The 12,820-nt window shown below is 36.1% G+C and overlaps 1 long non-coding RNA gene across 2 annotated transcripts; it reads right to left on the reverse strand.

Moving 5' to 3' along the window:
- Positions 1-400: 400 nt before the first annotated feature.
- LOC133259151 (uncharacterized) lies at positions 401-9,828 on the reverse strand. Of its 2 annotated transcripts, none has more exons than XR_009740293.1 (3): positions 6,445-9,828; positions 4,396-4,514; positions 401-642 (listed from the first exon to the last, which is right to left on the reverse strand). It is a non-coding gene; the product is annotated as an uncharacterized LOC133259151 (long non-coding RNA). The 2 variants fall into 2 exon arrangements; XR_009740294.1 differs by lacking the exon at positions 401-642 and adding an exon at positions 1,472-1,926.
- Between the last annotated feature and the right edge of the window lie 2,992 nt (positions 9,829-12,820).

Raw genomic sequence — 12,820 nt, forward strand, 5'->3', positions numbered from 1 at the left:
TCAAAGAGGAGAATTCTCTCTTAAGTAATGAAGGATCAACCTTGTTAGGGTCTTCAACTGATTGGATGAGGCCCACCCATGTTATAAAGAGCAATCTGCTTTATTCAGTCTACCAATTTAATGTTAATTTCATCCAAAAATACCCCCACAGAAACACACAGAAAATGAGCACCTCATGACCCAGTGAAATTGACACATAAAATCAACCATCACAAGAGATTAAAAGTAAGCTGATAAATAAATGTTTAAGACTTAGGCTACAGGGAAAATAAAGTTGTGATCTTCTTACATGGCAATATGAGAAAAAGTGACCGGGGAAGGGAAAAGATTAAAATAGCCATGTGTTTAAGTTACTGCCCCAAACTTTAAATACATTAGTATTCAAATGCCATCTTGTGGCTGATTGTTCACATTAGGTTTTATTTATTTTGTGTCATTCATCTCACATCTGTTAAAATCTGTTGAAGTGCCTGTTGGAGTCAATGGAGTTGCTGTCTTAAGCCTCCAGGGTTTTTGATCATGTTTCACGTATGTTGTTAGTAGTGATTCCATGCTTGATGGGGTCAGGATACAGGCAGTCAAGCCAATTTTACTCCATGTTCAAATCCCTTCTTTGGTTATAACGGATTTAATTCAAGCACACTATAAAATAAAATATTCATGGTCAGTGTACATAAGGATGCCATAACAGAAATATTTACACACTTAAACTAACATAGAGAATCGCTTTACAACCCCTATGTTTAGTGCAACGATAACATCATTACATAGAATAAACAGGACTGAACCATTTCCCAAATTCTGGGCCTCCATAAACAGCAGTCTGCATTCTTGGCTTAGTGTTATAATCTTTGCATTGTAACTATGCAATCTAATAAAAGACTTATCATAAAAATGGTCTTGGGCATGGCTCATAATTCATGATTTGTCTTGAAGACACTTTGTCATTATTGGGTAGGTCAAAACCTTAAATTCTTTTCATGCACAACTAGCCCCATCACCTGCATTGTTCAGAAGCTCCCGTATGGTCAAGAGGCAGTTTTCTCTTTAATATATAAATTATTATATAATATATAAGACATAATATAATATGTATTATATTAAAGAGAAAGCTAGCAATTGACTTCATATATTATACAATATACAATATATTGTATACAATATATAATATACAATACATTGTATAATATATGTATACAATATATTATACATATATTATACAATATACATATATTATATATTATGTATATAATATATCATATATTATACAATATACAATATACAATTATATAATATACAATATATTGTATAATATATGTATACAATATATTATACATATACAATATACATATATTATATATTATATATATAATATCATATATTATACAATATATTGTATACAATATACAATATACAATTATACAATATACAATATACAATATATTGTATAATATATGAAGTCAGTTGCTAGCTTTCTCTTTAATATATAAATGTATCAAATCAACACTTTGAACACTTTACACTCACACAGTGCTATCTTTCAACTGTCTCCATAAAAATAAATTTTTTAATTCTAGAAATTAAAAACATTATTAAAGAATGAAATCACACTGTTATGCTATAAATAAAAGATTATTTATAGCATAAGTGAAAGGTGCAAGTCCAACAATATAAATGTCCATGTACATCGGTCCCCCATTGATCATCACCACAAGCAGCAGCCTTTTCTCAGTTCTGTATGGAGGCCCAGCATGGCTGGACAGGGCTCTGCTGAAGTTACCACAAGGATGCAATCAGGGTTATGGCCCAGCTGAATTCTCATTGGAGGCCTTGGGGAAGAGTCATTTTCCAAGCTTATTCTTGGCAGAATTCAGTTCCTTGCAACTGTAGGATTTAAGTCCTCACTTCTTTGATGTGTGGCCCCCTCTGTCATCAAGAAAGCAATGACATGTCAATCAAACTCTTCTCATGCGTTGACTCTCTGACTTCTTGTTCTGCAACTAGCTCGAGAAAATGCTTTGCTTTTAAAGAGTTTAAGTGATCAGGTTAGACCAGCCAGACAATCTCCTTTTGATTAACTCGGAATCAACTGACAAGTCACCTTAATTACAACTATAAAATCCTTTTGCAATATTAAGTGACATAATCACAGGTGGAACACCAGGGGACAGAGATCATTGAGGCCATCATTCATGCCACACTTTGTAGCCAGTACCTAGGTAGAAAGATGGAAACATTGTTCATCATCTGTGAGTACCTCCCTGATCTTACCCCTTCCTACAATCTTGAATTTGGGGTTTCGCCTGCTCTTACTTTTCTTTGCCCCTCATCACACTTGCACACAACATGAAGTCATGCCATTCCATAGTAAGTATATAACTTCAAACTAGTCTAGCTGAAATAACATGAAAATAACCTTTTGAGTTTTGCATCTATATGGATCCAAGCAGGTGTCATTCATAAATGTCTATTACTGATTATAAGAATAGACCACAGTTATTTTTAATCTATCTTTTGCAGGTAAACACTTGTTTCTGGACAAACTATCGCCAATTGTCTTTTTAAAAAACAGGTATAGCATCTATGGGGGGCTTCTCTGGTGGCTCAGGGGTAAAAAGAAATCTGCCTGCCAATGCAGGATACGCAGATTCAATTCCTGGGTTGGGAAGATCACCTGGAGAAAGAAATGCAACCCACTCCAAATTCTTGCCTGGGACATCCCATAGTGGGTTACAGTCCATGGGGTCACAAAAGAGTCAGACATAACTTAGTGACTAAACAACAACAATAAAAACTTCCTTGGCATTTTTGTGCATACGTCCTGGCTCACATGTGTCAGATTTTCTCAAAGGTAGAAACCTAAGAGTGTAATTATGGGGTCAGTGAATATGCACATCTTTAGCTTTACAGAAGGGCAGAAAAATCTTTACTGCAAGTTTTAGTTTTGATTTCTAGCTTAATATATAGTGGTCAGAAAACATGGTCTGTATAATATTCTTAGATTTTGTGTGTATGTTGACTTTATAACCTAGCAAAAAATCAGTTTTATTAAGTGTTTTGCATGTTCCACACATGTCCATCAGATAAAGATTTTTTATTGTGCTGTTCAAATGTTCTCTGTCCTTACTAATTTTTTTGTTGCTCTATCTAACCTTAGAATCAAAGTTTCTTGAAGGTAAGGATTTTTGCTTATTTTATCCACTATTGTATTCTCAGTGCTAGTACATAGTGCGTGCTCAGTCGCTCAGTCATGTCCGACGCTTTGCAACCCCATGGACTGCAGCCTCCCAGGCTCCTCTGCCAGAACATTCAGGCCAGAACACTGGAGTGGGTTGCCATTTCATCCTCCAGGGCTGGTACATAGTAGGTGCTCAATAAATATTTGCTGAAAGAATAAAGACATTTATTGTGAAATATTGAGAAATAAGTGCTCTAATCTCCCACTATGATGCTGGGTTCATACTTCTCAATATATGCTTCACTTATTTTGAGGCTATGGTAATAAGGGCATAGAAGCATAGAGAGTGTCCTATTTCTTAGTTAACTGAATCTTTTAATGTTATGCAGGAACCCTCTTTATTATCAGTAATGAGTTTTGCATTAAAATATTTTGTATCTGGTATAAATATAGCAACACCAGTTTTATCTTAGTGAGTATACCATTTTTTATCTTGAACTTCTAATTTTTCTGAGTTCTTATGCTTTAGGTATATCTTTAAAAATTGAATACAGCTGAATTTTTTAAAAAGTCTCATCTTTCTTTTTTCTAGATAGTATATAGTATCTTTACATTTATTGTTTAAATATATAGCATTTATAGCTATTCCTCCTGTATTATTTTATACATTCCCTTCTCCAGGCTTTTCAATGATTTTCTACCTCTAGTCTTGTCTTTTGGAATGAAACAGTTCTCCTCTCCACTCAGTTAATGTTTATTTTTTTAATCAATTTTTATAGGTTTCCCTAGATATTTTAATAAGCATATTTAACAACTCATTAATATCCTTCCTCTCTTCCTGAGTAATATAAGAACACTGAAACATTACTTTGATCATCTTTTTCTTTCAATTTTGATACTACTTTATTTTTAACACTCAACTTAGACATTATTATTAATGTTCACATTGACTAATGTTTGCTTCTTTATCACCAATTTTTCTGTTTATTTTTTCTTATATTTTAGATCACCCACCTTGGATTGTTTTCATTTTTCCTGAAAAACAGGCATTAGAATTTCTTATAGTGGGGGCCCCTCTACTGTTACCCAACAGTTTTATGTTGGTTTGACTGAAAATTCTTTTTTGACCCTTATTCTTCAAAGATAATTTTTGTAGGTATACAATTCTTAGTTGTTTTTTTTTTTTTTTTTTTCTTATTGCATTAAATATATCTTACCACTGCCTTTGGCTTTCGATGTAGCTATTAGGAAGTAGGAAGTCAACTGACAGTTAAGTTGCATTTATTGGTGTTCAGTATGTTATTTCTCTCTGTGTATATTGACCAAGACAGTGGTACTGGAAAAAACAAACAAACCACTAGAACAGATTAAAGTGTCCAGAAATAAATCCGTAGAAATACCAACAACCAATTTTCAATAAAGATGCAGACACAGAGACTTCCCTGGCAGTCCAGTTGTTAAGACTCCATGCTTCCACTGCAAGGGACCTGGGTTCAATCCCTCGTCAAGGAACTAAGATACCATATGCCATGCAGCGTGGCCAAAAAATAAAAAGATACAGATGCAATTTAGTGGTAAAGGACAGTTTTCAACAAATGGTGCTAGAACAATTGGATTCCACATGCAATAAACAAAATCAACTTTCACCCATGCCTTGAACAATATACAAAAATTAACTCAAAATGGGTCAAAGATCTAAATTTAAAGCCTAAAATGATCAAACTTTTAGAAAAACTACATGAGGAAATGTACGTGGCCTTAGGATAGGCAGACATTTCTTAAATATGACACCCAAAACACAGTCTGCATAAGTACAAAATGATAAATGGGACTTCATAAAAATTGAAAATACCTGCTCTTCAAAATACACTCTTAGCAAAAAATCACTTACTACAGACTGGGAGAAAATATTTGCAGTTTATATATCTGATGAAAAACTTATACCTAGAATACTTAAAGAACTATAAAAACTCAATAATTAAAAAAAAAAACCTTGACTGAAAAACATGACATAAGATTTTAATAGACCCCTCAACAAAGACAATATATAGATGGCAAAGATACATGGAAAGATGCTCACTCTCATTAGTTATTAGGCAACTGCCAATTAAAACTACAAGACAACAGTATTCACCTACAAAAATGACTAAAATTAAAAAGATGAATGGGTAAAGGAACTGTGGTAGAACTATACAGTTGAATGCTATCTGCCAATAAAAAGAAATCATGCATGATTCTCTAAACAATTATTCTGAATGCAAGAAGCCAGCCAACAGAAGTCCGTGGTATGATTCCATGCATACAGAACTCCAGAAAACAGAAACAAATCTCTTGGAATAGGAAGCAGAATGGTGGCTTAGGGCGATGGTTAGAATCAGAAGGGAAGGGTCACAAACTTTTACGGATTATAGCTGTGTTAGTTAGCTTGATTGTGGTGATGGTTTCATGGGTGTATAAATATATTGAAACATCAAATTATTTATTTTATACATGTGCAGTTAATTGTATAACCGTTATACCTTAGTGCATTGCTTCCAAAAATTGTATAACAATTATACCTTAGTAAAGCCATTCAAAATACAATAGAAAGCAGTTTACTCTGAATTTTATGAATTAAAACATATCAAATTATTTGCCAGCTGCCTCAGCACCTGCAAATGGATGCATGCCACAGAGGGGAGTTGTCTCAAATGTTTTGCTAGTGAAACTCAGGTGAACACAACTGAATAAATAAAAAGATTCATGCATTGTCTTTTATTTATTTTATTTCTTTGCTTATGCATTTATCATAATGTTATGAGGAGTCACAAGTGTCTAGTCAGCTGCAGGACTATAACTCTGATCATCTTTCTACCCATTTCTTCCCCTGGCCTTTCAACCCTGCTTCAAATTACCAACCACTCTGAACTTTCTATTTAGCATCCTCTTGATATCTTATAATATTTTTATCTAACATGACTTAAAAAAAAAGATGTTTATTCTAAGTGTGTTTTTGAACTTCAAAAAAGAAAGAGTATTATGCTTATAGCAGTACTATTCACAATAGCCAAGAGGTGAAGTGAAGAAAAAGTCAGTTGTGTCCAACTCTTTGTGACTCCATGGACTATATAGTCCATGGAATTCTCCAGGCCAGAATACTGGCATGGGTAGCCTTTCCCTTCTCCAGATCTTCCCAACCCAGTGATCAAACCCAGGTCTCCCACATTGCAGGCAGATTCTTTACCAGCTGAGCCACCAGGGAAGCCCAAGAACCAGGAGAGACTTACCCAAATTCGTCTGCACTCCTCGAGGAGGCAGATGGGCGCAAGGGGCCGCTGCTAGTACCAAAGCTCCAGTTCCTTGTGGAGTCCAGTCGAAGGAAGGAAGTCCACTCTGGGTTGCTTTGTCGGTCACCGTAACTGTTGATTAAAAAAAGATGTACAACTTGAGAGTTGTGAGCCAAGAGGTGAAAGCAGTCCAAGTGTCCACTGATGGGAACGAACCAGCAAAATGTGATACGTAACGCACGTGTGTGCACTCTCAGTCACTTCAGTCATGTCCAACTCTTTGTGCTTCCTTACCATTTGAGCCACCAGGGAAGCCCTTCCAGAGGCTAGAAGTCTGAAAGCAAGGTGCTGGCAGGGCCCTGCCCTCTCCCGGGACTCGGTGGGAGAAAATCAGTTGCCTCTCTCCTGCCTCTGGTGATTGCCAATAAGCCTTAAAGTTCCTGTTTGCAGCTACAACACTCCCATCTGTGCCTCGTTTTCACATGGCCTTCCCCACTGCGTGTTTGCGTCTCTCTGCACCCAAATGTTTCCTTTCTCTCTGTTTATTTTATTTTTATTGTTGTTTTCTAATTTGGCCATACTGCGGGGCTTGGAGGATCTTACTTCCCAGACCAGGCATTGAACCCGGGCCTTTGGCCAGGAAAGTGCAGCATCCTAACCACTGGACCACTAGGAAATTTCCCAAATGTTTTCTTCGTAATAAGGACATGAGATACTGGGGCCCATCTGGGGCCCATCCTAATCTAGTGTGATGCTCATCTTAACTGGAGCACACCTGCAAAGACCCTATTTCTGAATAAGGTCACATTCACAGGTAATGTGAATGAGGACTTGAACCACCTTTCTGGGGACAAACTCAGCCCACGACATTCTCCTTCCAAGGTTAGAACTTTGTATATGTATGGCTGAGTCTCTTCACTGTTCACCTGAAACGACCTCAAATTGTTAATTGGCTATACCCCAATACAAAATACAAAGTTTAAAAACTCAAAAAATAATAAATAAATACACACATTTTCAAGTTCCTTCCTTTCCCTACCTGCCTCGTCACCTGGGTCTTGTGATATTTCCTAAAATTTAAATTCTCAGTTGTGATATACACAATTTCTCCCTCATTTCATTTATGTTCACTTTTATTCTGTTTTAACATATTGTGTTATCTGCATAGTTATTTGATCCTTCTAACTTTCCATATTATTTGTAGCATCTCCTAGATTCATTCTTCCTCATATTTGAAGACTTTCCTGAAGAATGTTTGTGATCTTTGTGTAATGATCCTTTTGAAGCCTTGTATGTCTGAGATTGTTTCATTAATCTCTGACACCACAAATGGAGATTAGGAAACGAATCCATTTTAGACTTCTAGCACGAGAACAATAAAAGAATAAATTTGTGTTGTTTTAAGCCACCTTCAGTTCAGTTCAGTTCAGTTCAGTAGCTCAGTTGTGTCCGACTCATTGAGACCCCATGGACTGCAGTATTCCAGGATTCCCTGTCCATCACCAACTCCTGGAGCTTGCTCAAACTCATATCCATCGAGTCAGTGATGCCATCCAACCATCTCATCCTCTGTCGTCCCCTTCTCCTCCCACCTTCAGTCTTTCCCAGCATCAGCGTCTTTTCAGATGGGTCAGCTCTTCATATCAGGTGGCCAAAGGATTGGAGTCTCAGCTTCAGTCACCTAGTTTATGGCAGTTTGTTATAGCAGCAATAGGAAACTAATACAGCTCAGCTTTCCCTTTTCATGTCAGTGATTACTGTACACTTGTTATGAGAAGCAGACATCAATTTTTGTAATTATAAAATAAAAAAACAAAAAAGGATTATTTCTGATTACTAAAATGAACTTTGCATCCTGTGAATTAACATGTATATGTATTATATGTTCAAAACTAAAATATTTACATTTAAAATAAGTAGAAGGATGCAGGTTTATGTTGTTATCCATGCCTACATAACAGTCTGACATATACTGTGGAGGATTGTGGGTGTCACGGGCCCAGGAACTTTGTCTTCGGCAACTTCATTTCTGTTTTTTTATATTATTGTTAGTTTATTTGTTTGGTTTCCTTGAACCATGTTCCTGGTGGAAGTATAGCACCTGAGAGGTGCATAAATGGCTTATCAGGGAGACAGGGCTGGGATTTCAGTGTGTCTTTCTGCAGCAGTGTTAACCAGCCATATTGCCAAGAACTTTAATGACGACAAAAAACAAACAAAAACACCCAACAAACCTTAGTGAGCATCAGCTTTCTGTGTGATGAGGGTATTCATAGCTTCTCTTCCCTTTCCTAGTTTTGGTACAAAGCTGTGGAAATATCCCCAGATAAATTTGACCCAGTTCCTTCTTTGTTCTTTTTTTTTTTTTTATCTTGACAACTCAGCCCCTGAAGACTAGGATATTGCCATTGCTTCAGATCCAGCCCTTACAATGTTGTCCCCCCCATCCCAACCACACCACTGCTTCCAGAATGTCCTTTTTCACTTCCAGAAACACAATACTGCTTTCTCAGAAAAGGAAGAGACCTTTTTTGTGACACTCCCTTCCAAGTGACACTCCCTTCACCTGGTCCAAACTGTAATTTATGCAGCAGGAATTCCATGATTTTTGTACAGGTAGTTGGCATTTTCCTAAATTCAATATTTATCTACTCTTACCGCCCCCCAAATTTTGTTTCTTTAGTCTTTTTTTGAGAGTGGTTTTTGGGTCAAGAATGGGAATCAGTAATATGTAAGTTCACTCTTCTATATTCATATTCCCTGGCTGTCTAAATTTTCTAATTTTCCTAAAATGATCTTATATTGTTTGCATAATTAAAAAATAAATTTCATGTAGATTCATTTTAAATGAATGTCATTAAGTTTTATCCTAGTGTTTTCTAACCAATCAATTAAATCTTGAAACAAATATTTGAGTTTACAAAATGTTTTAGGATGACATCGGCTAAGTTGAAATTGTTTAAATAGAACCATTTTTGTTCCTGTTACTATTAGTATGACAATTATATGAGCAGATCAGAGGGCACCTCTACTCAGGAGAACATAGGCAAAAATGATACAATTAATGTTTTAATTTTCTTCTGAAGCATTCTTTTTGAGTTTCAATCCTAAACTCTTGTAAACAGGATAAAAACATCAGCATTTGGATTAATAACAGGATTGTTTAAAACATTTCCTTAATTATAATGTATTTACTTTTTTTCTTTTTGCTGTTTAAGGGATTTTTGTTGTTATTGTTATTGGTTTCCAGAGAAAATCCCTTACTTGTGTTTCTTAAATGACGATTTTGTGTTTTGGGATTCAGAGCTGAAAAATATGGTGGCAGTTATTCTGAAAGACTTTTTATTTTGCTTTATTAAAAATCTGTACTCAAGCAATAGTTATCTTTTAGGACTAGGTCTTCAAAAATTTAAATCTCTGTGAATCATGAAGAAATAGAAGTTCACAAAACTGGAGGAAGGTCAGTGACTCTTGGAGGAAAAGTTTCAAAAGATAAAAGCAAGTAAATACTGCTAGTTTACTTCCCCTTGAAATGTAGAAAGACCGAAGTCACTTAAGAGCTACATGAACCTAAGATGCTAGTTTTTTCTCACTTTTCTGCTTTTTGAGAGACTGGAGGCACAGCCGACCTGTCACCATAGCAAGATATCTCAGAAAGCCAAGGTGGAGCCTCATCATTTCAAAAACCATCAATTTTTATCTTAAGATCCCATACATGACTCAGACCAAAAACCTTCAAACTCTTAGAGACTCAAAAAATATCGTGGAATTAGTCCTGTTCTGATAAAAATAATAGCAGCAGTGGCAGGAGAAATAAACCACAGTATCAAGATATGATACCAACAATTAAATTCACATAATATAAATGAAGAAAGGGAAGTGGAAAAAAGGAGCTAGTCACTATGTACTAAAACTGGGCATCCTGGAAAGTTGTCACAGTAATATTTGCAATAAAATGTTCACGAGGTGGTTCTGTAGCAAGGTAATAGAAACATTCCTCAGAAAGTGTTTTGAAACTGACATTATCTTAGATTTTAGAGGTGGAAAGAAGAGAGGAACAACAACATCAAAAACACAAAACTCAAAGCAGCGATGGTGCAAGTAGGAAACAAATCACCAAATGGTAGATATGTGTACAACTGTTTCAATAACTGTTTAATAAGTGAATGAAAGTTGCTCAGTTGTGTCTGACTCTTGGCGAACCCATTGACTGTGGCCCGCCAGGCTTCTCTGTTCATGGAATTCTCCAGGCAAGAATCCTGGAGTGAGTTCCCTTCACCAGGGGACCCTCCCAACCTAGGGATCGAGGATTGGACCTGGGTCACCTGCATTGCAGGCAGATCCTTCACCATCTGAGCCAAGAGGGAAGCCTATACAACATATTCTAACTAAAACTACAGAGATCGCTAGATTTTTTTAAAAAGCCAAATCCAATTATATGCTGCCTACAAGAGAGGCACTTAAATTTGAAGACACTGTTAGACTGAAAGTAAAGGGATCAAAATAGTGTTTCATGCTGTAAAAAGCTGCTGTGTCTATGGTATCAATGTAGACTTCAAGAAAAAGAGAACTTTATCATTTTATAGTGATAAAAGAGCTGATTAATTAGGAAGGCAAAATTCTAAGTGTGCATGGACTTAATTTCAAAATAAACATTTATAATTTTATCTCCCTAATTGATCAAAGCAAAAGTTGAGAGAACTGAAAGGAGAAATAGAGAAACTCACAATTGAAATTGAAGAATTTAACTGCAGTCTCAGTGACTGATAGAACAACTAAACAAAAAATCTTAACTAAACTATGCTATTAATCACTTTTACCTCAATAGATATTTACAGAGTTCAATTTCCAATACATGGAATGTTTGCTAAAATAGATCATATGTGCTGGTACATAAAAATGTTCAATAAATTCCAAAGGACTGAAATTTTACACAAAATATTCTGTCCGCAATAGAATTAAATTAAAAATTAATTACAAAAATATATCTAAAATGTCTCCAGATATTTGGAAATTAATAAACATCTGAATAATATATGGAATGTATAAGCACCCTTTTCTCCTCTGTCTGATTGTCACATGGTTCTTCTTTTATGAGATAAGCACTGTTGCCAATTTCTCACATATTCTTCTGGAGATTGTATTTTCAAATAAATATATATATATATTCTTCATTATGCAAATGACAGCCAGCATACACTATGTTGCACTGTGTTTCCTTCATTTAACAAATGAAGTCTTTCTAAAATTAGTATATTTAAAGATGTATTTCTATAATTTGTATATTTAAAGATGTTTTATTTGTCGCAATGTATGGTTGAACCATATTTTATTTAAAGAGACTCACAGATTTATAGGGAACAGACTGAGACAGGTCTGGGACCCGGGACCTTTTGCTGAATGAGGCAAAGCTTGCACCTGGACACATCTCTCCTCCAGCTACAAAATACAAAGGAACTGCATGAGACTAAAAATAACTGTACACGCACAATTGGGGCAAATTCTGGACCAAAAGATACAAAGCCAAAAAAAAACACCACCCAACTGCCGGATTTCTGAAGAGCCAGAAGCAAAAGCAGGGTAAAGCCCCCTGCACTCAACGCCACAAAGCGTGAGCAAACCACCTAAGCCACCCCTCCAGCCTGACCCCTGGACACATCCCTACACCACATGTAATGAACAAGCTCCTGTTCCCTCAGAGAGTGGGCAAGGGAGCCTGTTACTTGTTCTTGCTGCCTCCTGCAGCAGGCATAGGAGCCCCAGTAAAGCCTTCTCTGAATTTCTTGTCTGGCCGCTAGTCAGTTTCTGTTGCTTGGGGAAGACCAAGAATTCTGGTCGGTATCAAAACTAGTGGTTACCAGTGAGGAGAGAGGGGGAAGGTCAATACAGAGTTAAGGGATTAAGAGACACAAATTAAAGAAGCTACAAGAATATATTGTATAACAGGGGACATAACCAACACTTTATAATAACTATAAATGGAATATAACCTTTAAAAATTATGAGTCACTGTAATGTACACCTGTAACATATAATATGGTACAGCAACTATACTTTAGGATATGTGAGTATATATCTGTTTTCAAATATGTGGACTCCTGGAAGAGCATCAAAGGAAGAACGTCTCAAAATTCTTCTTTGGAACCCAGGTGATGGAGTAGGTGAACAAGAACAATCAGTGTGTGAAATAAACTTAATTTAAAAATTCTACCGCAGATACTTCTAGCCACTTCATTTTTGCAGAATGACTCAGAGCTGTTCCTCTGATGTGAGTTAATACAGGGATAAGGGAGGACATGGACCTTTCAGCCCAAGATCCTCATCTCTAGACATGGTACCCACCCTGCTTCTACCACTGAATTTGAGCATAAACTCT

Source organism: Bos javanicus, chromosome 13 (assembly GCF_032452875.1).
Source record: "Bos javanicus breed banteng chromosome 13, ARS-OSU_banteng_1.0, whole genome shotgun sequence".
NCBI classification, from domain to species: Eukaryota; Metazoa; Chordata; class Mammalia; order Artiodactyla; family Bovidae; genus Bos; species Bos javanicus.